This window comes from Aedes aegypti, chromosome 2 (assembly GCF_002204515.2).
Source record: "Aedes aegypti strain LVP_AGWG chromosome 2, AaegL5.0 Primary Assembly, whole genome shotgun sequence".
NCBI classification, from domain to species: Eukaryota; Metazoa; Arthropoda; class Insecta; order Diptera; family Culicidae; genus Aedes; species Aedes aegypti.
Genome location: NC_035108.1, coordinates 9,107,414 through 9,123,248, shown reverse-complemented (window position 1 = coordinate 9,123,248; position 15,835 = coordinate 9,107,414). Strand labels below are relative to the sequence as shown.

Here is a 15,835-nt window from a genome sequence, read left to right as displayed (position 1 = left end):
GCAGGATTCACCCAAGTAACAATGAAAGCTGAACAGCAAGAGTATTTGCTGAATATTGGCTGATCAAGGGTGTACAAGGCTGAACACCGTGACAGCTGAACAATAATTTGAAGAAAAGCTTATTAAACACTCTTATTCAGCTGAAGCAAACAAGCTGAAGCTTACAAAGCTGAATATCGAGTTGAAAAAACTATTTTTCATCTACAGTTTTAACTTTTGTTCAGCCAACCCGAATGATATTGATTAAAGGTTATTTAAAGCTTTAATCAAATCAACAGCCATTGCCGAAAAATTGTTCACCTGTAAATTGATAAAAATGTACATACCGAAATATATACCTACATTGGGACTAACACTAAATTAATTATTATAAAACTGTTTCATCGAACAACAAAATTTTCACATCCTGGAGCAGATATGCTGTAAACGCACACGGGCCTATCATTTGTCGAAAAAATCCTGAATCCGGCATCGATGACCTTGTGTAACAACAAGATAGAACACTACACTCGATGACGCAGATTTATGCGTAACATTTTTAATTAACTGTACGAAATCGAAATCATTACCAACTTGCGTTGACAACAATTGAATGGCAGAAATTAAAAAATAACGAGGATTCTATTTTGAAACAAAAATCACAACACACTTTGACAGCTAACTCAAGTGTTTTTGCATAGCGCTGTTATCACTTCTTCAGCCTCAATGCAGCCTTTAAAATAGCCCTTATTCAGACAAAATAATATGTTAGTTCCTTGCTGTTGATGATTTTCACACAGTCTCATGTGGAGCAGATGTCAAGGTAAGTGGTTATAAATCAGCGAATCCCAGTTCAAATCTCAATGGCATATATTTACTAATCTTCATCTTTAAATTCCAGCACTTTTCTACACTATGTGTTTGAAATTGTTAGTTGCGTTGATAAAGCCCAAAACTATAAACCTGATAATACTTTTTTTTTGGTTAATTGTTGAATAATGGATGAAGAAGCGATCGTTAAGCTTTCGAAGGTTGCCATCTGTTCTAAAAATAGAATTATGGTTATTGAAAGAGGCCTGAATAAGCGCATTCTAGACCTTTATTCAGCCTTCTATATAGCTTCAATTAAGCTTAAGGCTGAATAAAATCGCCAAAATTAGATGTTTAACAGCTGAACAACAGTGAATGCAGTTTTTGTTCAAACAAAGGCTGAATTGAAAAAGCTATATAAGCGTTTGAGCAGCTTCAAATTGTTACCTGGGCAGGTTTTTGCAATCTCAGCACGAAAAAAACCAGCAGCGAAAAAAACGGAAAAACATAGAATACACTGTGTAAAACGCATAATGCAAATCCATCTAGGTGATAATTTGAACTAAATTACAAAATGTTCATAATTCATTTGAGCCTCAGGCGCCGAACGCTTTCTATGTAATTCCAAAATCAATCCATACACTCACGGCGGTACAAAACGACGAAGTTCAATCGATTCGCGGTACTCTCCATTATTCCATTGCAAAACTCAATTACCGTTTTGACTTTTTGAGTATTGTTTTTACGTTAAAGTATGGAACAACATTTTGATTCAAATGTCGAGCACTGTGTTCATTCTGTCTCATATTCCGAACACCTTGATTTAAATTCCGAACAGCACGAATAAATCGTATTCAAATGAATAATTTCGCAAATAAATTTACTTGAGCTTGTTCTTCTGGTCTGAAACTAGAGAATCATCACTACTCCTGCGGTATAAATTATATTGGAGACGTTAAAATTGAATTGCAATTGACTGCCATTTCCTTGTTATTTGGTAACATATTTCAGCGAAACATTTCAATCAAATCGCCAAACAAAAACTGAGTGTTCGGAATATGAGTCTGTTCGGAATTTGAGACAAAACGGTACTTTGATTTGAAATCGTGAGATGAATTAGCAACATTCATCAACGACGCGTACAAATTTCAATGACGGCCTACTTCGCCTTAACTCCTGACTTTCCAATCAGCCTCTTCAATTTCTAATGTTTAGTTTCTTTCAAATTTAAGTGGAATAAATGTTTTATAACTACCATATTTATAACTAAATTTTGAAGAACTCTTCAATAAATAATAAATTATACATTGCAAACAATAATTCTATTACCAAAATGCCGAAAGTTTTCTGACCGCATAAACTAGTTCCACAAGCAGCAGCATCAGACAAACCAGAACAAGCTTAGAATGCATCTCACGAATCAAATTTACATCCCCGGTGTAAATTCTCGAGCAATAAATTAGGTTTCGCGGTAGGGATTTGCCACAGTGGCAGAACCGTCCCCGAAAAAAACCCTCCGCCAAAAATAAGTGTGCGGTAAAAATGATCCAACGCCGCAAACGAGTGGAGAACTCAATTTTCCACCCGGGCTGAAAAACGTCTTCATCGCTGCATGTCTTCTCTGCAGAAAATTCCGACGCGCACCAGCAAGAAACAGTCATTCCGTCAGTGTACTCAAGCCAGCATTTGTGGATAGAATGAAGCAAAAGTTGCCGTTGGTTTGCAGCCCGAAAGATGTAGTTTGCCACGAGAAGCAGCTTTCGAGGAAAGAATTTGCCTTCTTCCCGGACTCACGTCGGCGGTACGTGATCGAGCTTTGCGGACGATTTGTCTTACTCATGTTACTTTTTCTCCGCGGTCGGTCGGTACCGTTATACGGGGTAACACTGATTAGTTTCTTAGACATTCCTTAAAAACTTTATTTGAAAATGCACATATTGTCTGCTCAATATTATTTAATTGAATTCTGCTTCTCCTGAAAGTTTCAAGCATTTTCTGAAACATGTTTTAGGCAATTTTCGATTTACCTGAACCTTTACCTCGTTTTACAGTGCTTTCACCTACAGTGTTCTTCAGCTGACTTCCCGATTTTTTTTTTGCTCTGCGAACACTGAATTTAGTGATTCTGCTCAACATGCAAAGCTTTCGAGACTTGCCTGAATGGAATTTTCATAAATTAATAATTAAACAACGAAATTTCTCCATCGCCTCCTTTCCCTTTTCCCCAAAATATATTTAATTCTTGTTCGGTTTCTTTTGTTTTCGCCGTTCGAACAATGAATTGGGTCACCCAATCAGCTCGGCTCTCGAAGGAATTCATTATGTTGTATCAAAAATGTTTCGAACACCGACAGCAGGCAGCACACCCCCACTCGGCATGGAACCATAATATAAAGAATCTCATGAATAAAGCCGACTAGTGAAAGCTGCTCTAATGACTTGAAGAGGTAAACACAAAAGTGGCTCTGCCTGTGCGCCATTCATCACACAGTCTCTCTGACGATAACGACGTTATTCTCCGACGACAAAACAACAATAACTCATAACTAGAGACCGTGTACCGAGGGCTTATCAGACGCTATCCAGGGTTCTGAGTTCAGCCAACATTGTGGTGCTCTCCAAAGCGTAGGCTTGGCTTGCCATTTGGTTTTCGCTGTTGTTGTTGGAGCAAAGATGGTTTCGCAATATCCTCCTGAGCATCAACACAATGGGCTTCCAATGTTGTTGTTTTCTTGAAACAGTAAGTTTTGAGCAAGTTTCACAGCTTTGACGGGATGACGAAGTTAGGTGGGGCCCTTTGGGACCAGACAATTTCAAATTATGCAAAAGTGAACCATAATCCGTTTAGATCGAGTTTTTGATAGACACTGCAGACCATGTATCATGTATCACATTTAGTTGTGATCAAAAACCGCCCAAGTAGCAATCATATTACCAAAGAAAGGATTTTGAACTCCTTGCGCATATATAAACATGAACACGAAACACGAGCTCAGGTAGAATTCTGTCCTACGATTCATTTATGCCAGACGAGTGTTTTTCACCAACTAAGCTCCCTTGGGTGTATTTAGTAAAGCACTTTTCTAGCATACATGAATCATGAATTAGAATCGAAAAACGTAAATTAGAAGCAAATATTTTTTATTTCCATAATTTCACAAAAAATATGTTCATGTTTACATATACGCAAAGAGCCAACTATACAGTGGCACAAGTTTTTGTCTCAAGCACTAAAATACCCTTTTTTTCCTAAATCCTCAGACCTCAATTGAGATAACAGTTGGAAATGCATTACTCATCGTTTTTAATCAACTTGCATGCAAGTTTGCGAGCTTATTAACATTCTTCACGTCCCAAAGAATGAGTATCAGCAAAGTTTTAAATACCTTCATGATGAAAAACTTTCTTTTTTGATGATTTCGAAAAGTATTGTAAGCAAGACGAACAAGATTCTTAACTTGATGGAATCTTCCTTATCTGTAACAAGATACACGAATTCGAATAGAAAATTTGGCAAAGAAGCCATCAGTTGATAGCTCTCAAGAAACACTGAGACAGCAAATATGTTTTATAAGTTAAACCAAGAAAAATGAAATAATGCGACATTAAAGTCCCTTATTTACATTTTTTTACTTGGTAAAACTTTCAAAGAAGATAACGAAACGAAGCCTAATAGAATATTCCAAAACTAACGAAAGGTATTCGTCATACCAGCCTCTCGTATCAAAAATCCCTGCTGTGAGCCAACATGACCCACTACCTAAGCACGGTGTGCTGGAACACGCATATTATCAAGCTTGCATGAACCTCCGATCTTTTTTCACTAAAAGCTAGCCTTGGTAATCAAAAAAAGCTTGCGGCATATTAGAAAATCTTTCATCGGCAAAAAGTTGGAACGTTTTTCCAGAATGAAGAATCTTCTTCTTCCTGGCATTACGTCCCCACCTGCTTCTCAGCTTCGTGTTCTTATGAGCAATGTCACAGTTATTAACTGCGAACTTACTGTGCCAATGACCATTTTTGCATATATCGTGTGGCAAGTACGAAGATACTCTATGCCCAGGGAAGTCGAGAAAATTTCCAACCCGAAAAGATCCTCGACCGGTGGGATTCGAACCCATGACCATCAGTTTTCTGAATAGCTGCGTGTTTACCGCTACGGCTATCTGGGCCCCTGAATACAAAGCGTTCCTATCAATTGTCAGCTATCCAGAAAAGGATAGCGATGTTTTACTTTATAAAATGCGGCATAACACCATGGGCTGGTCACATTGTATGAGTGTACGTAGGAAATGATGCTCAACTTGAAACATCTGATAATTCATTCGTGTTCAATATATGTCAAATTGGTCGTTTACCGTTAAAAATCCATTAAAATTAGTGTAACTCTAATATTCTCCTATAAACCCTTACATGGGGAAAGGGCAATAATACAAAAATCGACTTTTTTATAATTTTTGCCGATGAAAGGTTTTTTAATATGCCGCAAGCTTTTTTTTTGACTACCAAGGCTAACTTTTGGTGGAGAAAGATCGGAGGTTCATGCTAGTTCGATAATATGTGTGTTTCAGCACACCGCCCAAGTAACATTTTTAGTTTTTTCACATACTACAAGCTGTTGTTACCACCATATCGTTAAAACTCATTTTAGAACTTATTAGTTTTAACAACCTTAATAAAACTTTAATAAAACTCCGTTAAACCCCAAGAGGCCCACACTACAGGAGGTTGTTAAAACTATACCTTAAAACCGTTTCTAAACTTCTTAGTTTTGTATAGTATGAATACATCTACCCTTGTAGTGTACATTAAAACATACATAAGAGCTATTGTATAGTCTTGTTAAGCTCAACTAGCGGTATTAAATCTTTTGCGCTATCCTAAAACACGGAATAAAACCGGTGTTAAGAGCTGACGATCGAACAAACATCGACCAACTGGTTGTTTAGCAATCAAAACTTTTTTTTATAATATTGAAACCATCATGATGTCTGCCGACTCATAATATCAAATTAAAATAATCATTTTTGCGTGGCAGTAAATTTTCTTGCAATCGCGTGAAACTCATGCCAAAGAAAATTTATTGGTGGAATGACAACAAAAAAATTGATTAACGGCAAGGCGCCATAATTACAACATCATAATTACCTGTCTAATATTATATTCCATTACATTTTTAGAATCATTTCATGCTCTTCTTAATCTTGAATTGAAATTTCCCACGCATATTGTAATTATCAACCCGAAACGGCGCCAATAAAAATGGATTCCATCCAGTTAAATCTTGCTGGTCTTGTCTGAGATGGTTTAAGATCAATTGGTGATAATTACGTACAATATAATCATTCATGAGAGGTTTTGATCTTAAGAATCCTTGCACAAAATCCTCCTCTAGCTGTTATATTCTTAAATTAGACTATTTTTTCTGCAGTAAGACAAATAGGTTTTTTGGGAGCCTTGGCTTAAACTTAATGCACTCAGGAAAGCTAGTGCTGTCAAAAAGGTAAACATTGCGGAAGATTTGTTTTTGTGATGTAGTTTAATTTAGTTCATTCGTTCCGTTGTGCATCAAATTACGTTTTTACTGGCATGAATTGTAGCGATAAAGCCCGTGGTTGATCTTTTCTGACGCAGAAAATGGTAAGTGATAAGTGGCTGAAAATGAAAATTTTTTCGAGTAGCTCAGCTGTTGTGTGCAGCATAAATTTCCCAAGAGAACGGGAAGTTCAGGCAAGCATGAGAAAAATATACTACACACGGTAGTCAGATAATTCTACGAGCAGAATGTTTATTATTATGCCGTTCAATTTTCGTGTTTTATGATTCTTTACATTTGTGTTTCATAATTCTTTACATGATTATTATTATCGACATAATGATAATGATGACCACACGCAGACCATAACATGCATCAGACATTTTAGTTTTAAGAAGACTTTAACATGACTTAGTGCAGTCTTAGGAGTTTTATCGATGTATTTCTAAGACAAACAAGCTGAGGTTTTAAGTATAGGTTTTAATGGACACTATACAGTAGACCTATTCATATTTTCAAAATTGTCTGTAAATTCGTCAGTCAACCAATATTTGGATTTTTCATGTTGAAATGAACTTCTGGTCAAAATTTCAGTTAATTCGGAGGTGTGCTTCAAGTCAATTATGTGTTTTGGGCTATTTTCAAGCTTTGAAAATTCATAACTACTGAACGGAACACCAAAACTTATCGGAAATACCTCTACATAGTAGTTTATTCAATTGTACGAACTTTTGTCGAACACGAATTTAGTATTGGAGCAAGTTTGAACATAGTTTGGTTGAGATTTGTGCTTCGAGGTTCTTGAAAATCACTATTTTTGGGGAGTTTTCTGTCTAAAAAACATACCTGTATGAAAATTTTGAATTTCAAATTTCTAGAACATGATGTCTATGCATATCAAAAACCCAATCACTATTAAAGTTACATTTGATCTTACGAAAATAAATTGTAAAAAATAAGTAATTAGGAAGCACATTTGTAAATCCGCTGTGGGTGAGCCAAGAACACCACCATGTGCTTCAAAGAATGTAAAAAATGAACACGTTAGCACTGCTTCCTAGTCGATGATGATGATTGTTTTCAAATCGTTCTGAATAGTCAGTGAAATGCGATCATAACAATCATCACTCGGAAAGAAAAAGCAATGCTAACTTGTTCAATTCATTCATTCGTCGGTACATGTCATACATGATAGAACTATCATCAGGTTGGGATGGGTTGTTCAATCTTTGGGCATTTTTTGTAATTTATTGCCTAAAGCAACATGTAATCTGTTAATGGTTAATAAATTCATAGATCTATTTTTTTTATGCCCGTTGACTAGGGCCTGAAAAAATAATGAGAATGTGTGTTTTATACACCATACATATTTGGAAAACCGTGATCAATGGGTACTGTGGAGAACAAATCTCGATCAAACAATATTTAAACTTCATGTAATCATATTGGGGTGTTCGACAAACTTTAACAGAATAAAATGAGCTTTCAATTGGTGGTAAAAGCAAGTGGTTTTGATTTATGAGTTTTGAGTTATGATTTTTCAAACCTTAAAATAAGCCTAAAAACACATTTTTAACTTGAAGCATACTGAAATCATTATCAAATGAGCTGAAAATTTGACCAGGCATTGTTGTGGGCATGAGAATTCAGAATATTGCTTGACCGGAAGATTTCCCGACATGTTTTCAAATATGAACAGGTCTACTATACAGCTACTTCAACATACAATTTATTATCATCAAACTAAGCTAGCAAAAAAGTTTTAACAGAAGCACTTATAGGTACAAAGCAATTTAAAGTGGTTTTTACTGTAAAGATCGTTTAGCACTTTCACATCCATTATTTAATTTGTTGGGATTCAATGCATCACTATTAAAACCTCAATAAATAACATCTAAGATCAAAGAGCATTGAAATTGTTACTTGGGCGTGCTATGCCCAAGCAACGATTCGAAGTCAACTACTTCTTCTTCTTCATGGCATTACATCCCAACTGGGACAGAGCCTGCTTCTCAGCTAAGTGTTCTTATGAGCACTGTCACAGTTATTAACTGAGCGCTATCTTTGCCAAGGTTGCCATTTTCGCAGTCGTATATCGTGTGGCAGGTATGATGATACTTTATGCCCAGGATACTTTATGTCAAGGAAATTTCCATTACGAAAAGATTCTGGACTGACCGGGATTCGAACCCAACCCCGTTAGAGATCAAAGATAGTTATATCCAGAGTTGTCATAGTTAATAAGTGTTGCATTGAATTTACTGAACGATCGATTCTAAATAATATTACGATTTATAGTTCTGAGCTGATTAAACTCCGTAAAGTGAGTTCTGCTACAAGATATCCTAAAGAAAATCTTCGCAACGGATTCTCAAAGATTTTATCCGAACCATAATGAACCTCCAGAGTAACGTGTGGCAGAACGAGGGCTTTCCAGCAATAGAATGCTAACCCTACACCACCGTTTGACGACGATAAGGTTCGTTTCATCCATGGTACGGTGTTGTGTCGGTTGTCATCGGCTGAACAATGCAAAAAAATACATGGTACTATGTCAGAATTGACCATTACATATGATATGAAATTTATCCTGTGCGATTGTCAGTACCAGAGTTGCTCGCTGCCCCTATCATGGCTTAAAATTTGCTGATTTCGACAGCGATACAAGTCAAATCATTACGTATACCATCAACATTATGCTGGTTCTTCCATCACTAGTGCACTGATGGTGATAGAATAAGGATATCACTGGAAGGTAAAGTTTGGTCTTAAATTAAGTAAATAAAACGACAACTTATCAATACGATATTTTTGACAGTACTGTGGCTATTTGTTGATCACCGAAAAACATTAACACTTCAATCGTCGCACTGTTGTATTTAAAAAAAAAACTCGCTCTTTGTTTACAACAGCAGCGTGGTGGCTCTGACGATGGCAATCCACGCGACGACTGGAGGGTTAACAGCATGGATGATTACCACGAGAACTCATTCTGCAGTTTTATGATCTAGAGGGCGGTATCATTTCACAGCAGTTGGTTGTCAAATCAAAATGATATTGATAGTTCGAGAGTGATATTGATAGTTTAAGTTCATCAGTCATCAGTTGACATGACTGATATTGTGCAACTATGGTCAGCACAGCTACGGTACGTATGACTAGTTTCGTGTGTGAGAAATGTACCCCATGCGGTGATAAGGTTGTACCGACTAGAACGGTGAGCGTAGCAAGTATAATATCAAGCTCATCTGATGCACTCAGGGCCAGAATCGATCGTGAGCTTAAACGTCTTGACGAGGAAAACAAGCTTATGGAGGATTTGAGTCGTGAAAGGATCGAGATGGAGCGACCTCTGCAAGAACGTCGACTTTGGGAAAAAATGGATCGAGAAAGACAATTTATCGCACGAAAGCGTTAGGCCAGCTAGATGATGAAGAAGGTAGCGTACGTAGTATATGCGTAGTAGCCGGAGTAGTATCAAGCGGACGGAGGATTTGGTCAGGTGGTCAGTCGGTAAAGTGGCCGATAGTTCCGGCAGGAATGTCATTGAAAAGATTACGTCAATCGCTACCATCTCTGACCTACCGGACGACGTCCGATCAGAAAATCCGCAGATTGTACAACATTCCTGTACACCACTGAAGGTTAGCATATACGTTATGCAGGATCAGAGGCAAATTCGATCGCACGGACGCTCGGAAGCATCACGATTGGATATGAACCAGAAGTGTCTCTGGAAGGCACAGTTGAAGGAGACGCGGACAATGAAGATATAGGACCGTCCAATTTGCCTTTCGTTGATCTGCAGCCCAACACTGATCGGTTGAAGGTGAAGGAATTACCGACAGCCGGCGTAGAACCGAGGATCAATCGTTTCGGTTCTCATTGCTACAAGCGTTGGAGCGCTCAGACTGATGAGCTCTGAAGTCAGATTGCGTTACAGCAGCAACAGCATACGGAAGCGAAGCGCCGGGCAATGCAGGAACTTGTAGTGAAACATCAGACTGACATCGACGAAAACTAGTTCGGAATTGGGAGGAAGGATTGCGTATTCAACTGAAGCAGCGAGACAGTGAAAGGATAGATTTGAAGAACCAAATTGAAAATCTTGTCGAAAAATGATTTGCACGATCAGCTCATGGAAATTAAGAGAGAGTGCGAACCTCTTCAGTTTCAGAACTAGAGAGTGAAATCCCGTGCCTGCGTAAATCGGAGCTGCAGCTACCGTTTCAAATTGATTCTTGTAGTTAGCGTGATAATAAAACCATCCAAGCCTGACCGTTTGGAGACGCTTGGTGATCCAAAACCTTTGTGGGTATCTGAAAGCGGTTGGCCTAGAAAGACATCTTGCAAATCCGATTCTGCTTCAAGAGTTAGTCGATAAGCTGCCGGCTACAGTAAAATTAAGCTAGGCACTCTACCAGAACAAGACCCGGTGGTGAACTTATATGTGTTCACTGAACACAGGCTTTGACGGCGAACAAACTTTGTGCTCGTTGCCTCACCTCCCACGACCGTTGGCCTTGCAAAGGCGGAGTTTGCGGGATCAATTGTCTTCGTCAACGCTTTTTCACATTCCGCATGTCACGTTGTTCGGGAGAAACGGGAAGGTGGACACATTCGCGTTCCTCGACGACGACGAAGTATCAACAAGACATTTGCATGAGCCGAAGTCGTAGTGATGGAAATATCTGGAGCCGGAGGAAACAAGCGCTTCAAGCTATCGGAGGTGTATACTGTAGACAATCTCGGTTTATCAAAGCAGACTACAGACTACACAGAGCTCGCAGCAAGGTTTACACATGTCAACAAGCTGGCAGTGGAAAGTTTCAGATCCGCTGTACCCGGAATCCTGATTGGGCAGAGCAATTCTCATCTGTTAGCCACATTGAAGTTTGGAGACGAACCAGTCACAGGCTGAAAGTCTCTAATAAAGATAAAGAAGATACATTGAAGTTGAGTGAGAGTAAATTTGACCATCCGATTGCTACAAAAACGAGAATTGGATGGGCTGTTTGTGGTTGCCTACGAAAGACACAAGCAAATACGATGCACATACAGCTTCACATTGCACAGCCAACATTAGTGGAGACAAGTTAGGATATACAAAAAGCTGAAAGAACGTTATGGACGTTAGCACAATCAGATGCGTTTCCGGACGAAGTTGCTATCCTCAAGAAAAAACTTGGAGGTACGCTTTCCCCTGCGCAAAAACAGATTCGGGTGTATGTGGTGTCAAGTATACAAAGCAACAGCGGAATCTCCAAAAATGGGACCGCTACCAGCAATACGGTTAAAACCTGGTGTACGACCGTTCACCTACGTGGATGAAGATCTATTTTGTCCGTATTTGGTGAAAATTGGAAGGAGAGTCACCAAACTTCGGTTATCTCTTTTCACTTATGATATATACTTCCAGTAAGCAAACGAAAATAGAAACAATTCTCAAATCCTCACCAAAATCTTATGTTCTATACCTAAGACCAATAACAGATGTAATAAATTAAAATAATTTTAATCCATGCTACAGGAAACGTTAATTCGATTACATGCCGATGTACTGCATGTTTCACCCGTGTTGCAAGTTACAGTCCGGTCTCCTATTAGACACATGGTTGGGGGGCGTTATAGGAATCCGCGTTATAGGAGACCCAGGGCTTATAGGATTTAATCAGTATGGGGATGTTTTGAATATCTCGTATGCTTTAAGAGATAGCACAGTGTTGTATTCGACGAAGCTTCAGAACTTAGTACGATCTACCTTTAGGAGTTGAAGATCATCCTTTTAGTTGAGAACTTGGCCGATAGGGGCGCTTTTCTGACTTGCACTCTATGAACCATGAGGGATAGGAATGCAAAATTTGTAAAATATGATATCTCTAGAACCTGATGTTCTGGAAGGTTGGTGTCTTCGAAAGAGTTGTTCAGTAGCTCAAGTGCTGACATGCGGTGGTAATTCTGATACGGAATTACGCCACCAGGCGCCGCTAGTGAGCATTGAATTTTTGTTTTGCAGATAGCTCAGTAGGCTGACCACTTAGAAAGATGGTCTTCGTTCAGTATCACAACAGTATCAATCCTACTGAGCTATCCGCAAAACAAAAATTCAGTCCTTACTAGTGGCAAAATCTCGAAATTTTTTGCTCAAATAATGTAAGCCCTTGCGATACTGAGCAGCTTTGCCGAAGACACCATCTTTCTAAGTGATCAGGTAGGCTCACTAGTATCCGCAAAACAAAAATTAAATGCTAACTCGCGCAGCCTAGTGGCAAAGCTCGAAACCTTTGTCTCCAATAACGCTTTAGTGTGTCTCATAGGAGTGCGCGTTATAGGAATGCGTTTAATAGGAGACCTGACTGTGCTCAGTTTGACAGTATTTACTTATTCATACCCTGAAGATCTCGGCAAGAATTTGCTCATGTAACGAAGAATGTGTTGTCAATTTTATCAAAAATACTTCCAAAGTCCTGTCTTGATTAAAAAAACTGTTCTATTAAGGAATCCACCAAAATGTTCACCAGTATGTCAAAGCATCCAAAAAAAGGGTTCCAACATGAAACCACAGTTGATCTTGAAAGTATTTCACGCAGCTCTTGCATTAATTTGTCGGAAATCTCACTAGTTTCTCACTAATGGCTTTGCTTGAAAGTTGATTATTGTCTGCTGAAAATCTGGTAGTTTAAAAAGTTTTTTTATTTTAAACAAATATATTTTTCAAAATGCTCTAAAAGCGTTAGTAGGAATCAAGATTTTCAAGCATCTTTTTGATATCTCAGCACAGTTCGCTGAAAACAATGCTGTAAACATTCGACATTTTTGCGACGCTTCCGTGGTCAGCAGTCAAATGATTTCTCTACACTCACCCGCTACATTTACATAAATCATCATTTGCATAGATTTCAGAAAGGTCCGATCATAAACACCAAGAATATACTAATAGATGTGGATTACGTCGGTAGGAAATTTGATTGAAATGTGTTCCAAGGTACAAACATAATAATAGATTTGTTGCAACTAGAGTAGAAAACGCAACCTGAACCTGGCCTGGTTATTGAAAGAGAAAATCGATTACAACATATTGCTTACTGCAGCTATGGACAAAACGTCAGCAGCGCTATCCATTCAGCTGTATTTGAAAACGTTCCTCCGGAAATTACTTGTCCCTTCTAACACCTGTGTAAGCTACCCGAAGGAGCCTCGTTCCTGGCATTTAGCAACAAAAAGTGCATTAAGCATTCATACCCCTGGAACACCCCTCAAGGATGGAAACATCTCAACGAGGCACCGTTAGCTAAAATCCACGCACTGAATTCATACTCATAGACTTTACCATGCAAAGCAATGTAAGGTGAAGGGAGAGCTTCTTTTGTTCTATCTAGCTGTACAGTTAACGATACAGTTTAACGTCGCCGTTGTTGGATAACTTGTTTCTCCAAAGCAGAACATCGTACAATAACTTTCGGATGCGACGAGACTACGGTGAAGATGACGCTGGAGAGGGAATTTCCCAGTAAGTTGCACTGTGTATGTTTGCTCGTGAAGCGGAAAAACTTTCCTTTCCCGAACGACGTGCAACGACGTGGAGCGAAATAAATTCTAAAGCTCCTGTGTTGCGACCAGGCGTTGCAGAATTCGCTCTCATTTGAGAATGAAGCACGATCAAAGCAAGCAAAGAAAAACATCCCATCTGTTGCGGTCCACGATCGTCATTGTATCGCAAGGTGTAACAAGTCTGATAAATGGAAGCAGCGAGTGAGAGCCCCAACGAGAGAGCGATGATAAAATCCATTTTTCTCGCTTGTTTACCGTTGGGGATAGGTGTTTTTCTTTACTGGCACGATAAACAATCCACGAACTTCCAATAACAACAGTGTCCCCCAGGCTTGGAGCATGTTTAGAGGGGTTTTATCATGCACTACTATCCCCCCAATCTGATCAAACTTGTAGCAGTATACGATAAACAGTCTCTCATAATGTGCAGCATGTTATGATAGTTACAGAGAGCGATACGTGAGAGATTCTCTCAATTTTCTCAGGATTCAATCCCTGGTTGCGACCTTGGCTTTTCTACTCTTCGGTTTAGTCTCTTCTTTTAGAAGAAGCTTTTGAAAGTGGGTCGTTCATTTTCGGGCCTTACTTTGGTACTTTTATTCAATTGCATTACCCAAGTGACAAAACTTTTCTCATCAAAGAATCCTAAATTTTCTTGCTTTTTTCGTCTGGCTGTGCAGATAGGGTTACCATGTTTTTCAACTCTTTTTTTATTCGTTTACAAACAAACAACAAACTCTTTTTTTATTCGTTAGCAAACATTATATTTATTTCTCATATTCAAGTGTTCTGTGTTGGGCAACACTATCATCCTAATTTAGTAAAACAGAAATAAGCTTTCATTAAGATTTTTTCAACAACATAATAAATTTCATTTGCAATAGCAGTTCAGATTTTTTTACAGAATGTTTAGAATTATTAACAACTTTATTTGACATTTGTTTCAATGTTTCAACATTGAATATTCTATGTACCTTATTAGTCTATACAATGGAGGGAGCTTCAAAATCATTTTAAACATTTTATTTTGAATCCTCCGCAGAGCTTTCTTCCTGGTATTAAAACAGTTTACATATACTGGCACAGCATGGCTTGCCTGAAAAATTGTTTGAAGATCAAAAGCTTGTTCTAAAGACAAAGTTTTGATAATCTGTTAATATTTAAATGGATGAATGGCTCAATGTTATGTTAGAAAGTTGAAAGTTTATTTCTTTATCTAGGTTGAGCCCTAGACACTTAACTTCATCTGACCAATTCACTGGAACCTCTCTCATCGGAACAACATGTGTACTTGAAGGTTTCGGTTAAAGTGCTTTTGGTTTATGTGGGAATATTATAAGTTGAGTTTACGAAGCATTTTAAGGAATCTTCCATTTTTGCAAGCATGAGGAAAACATATCCAAACTTTTTTTGCTACTGGAGTAGCTGTAATAGCCTACTACAATATCAATATAGGAGTTTCTTTGGTTATTTTTTTCGAAAATATAAGGTTCGAACGTCTACCCGAAGGAAAAAAAGAATAGCTTTTTAATAAGCATGATAATAATTTACCGAATTGCTGGGATTCTTAAGCAATCGATCGTTTAATGGAAAAATGGCAAATGTTGGGAATTCTACCTGGGGGATTCCGGAAACGTTAAACGTTAACGTTCAACTGCCTGGTACTAGCTACGACGAATCATTTACGCGAAAAGCAATCCCAAAAGTAAGACTTTTAATTGCCCCCGCAATTTGCACATACACATTTTTTGGTATCTTTCCTCACAGGACAGACGTCTTTATCGTGAGAAGAACCTCTGCAAATCATGTATTTAGCATCCATGTGGCAATGTTTAGTACCATGGTCCCACTACTACTAAAAAATTTTCATTTATTATTGAACACTCGTTAGCTGCGCGTTCATCAGCAGCTAGTAAAAGCACACTAATTTTAAGTCAGAAAAGAGTACATGTAGTCAAA

The 15,835-nt window shown here is 38.3% G+C and overlaps 1 protein-coding gene across 1 annotated transcript in view; it reads left to right on the top strand.

Moving 5' to 3' along the window:
- Positions 1-15,835, top strand: part of LOC5567816 — a 311,149-nt gene that overhangs the window by 256,127 nt on the left and 39,187 nt on the right. The gene's annotated exons all lie outside the window — the stretch shown is intronic.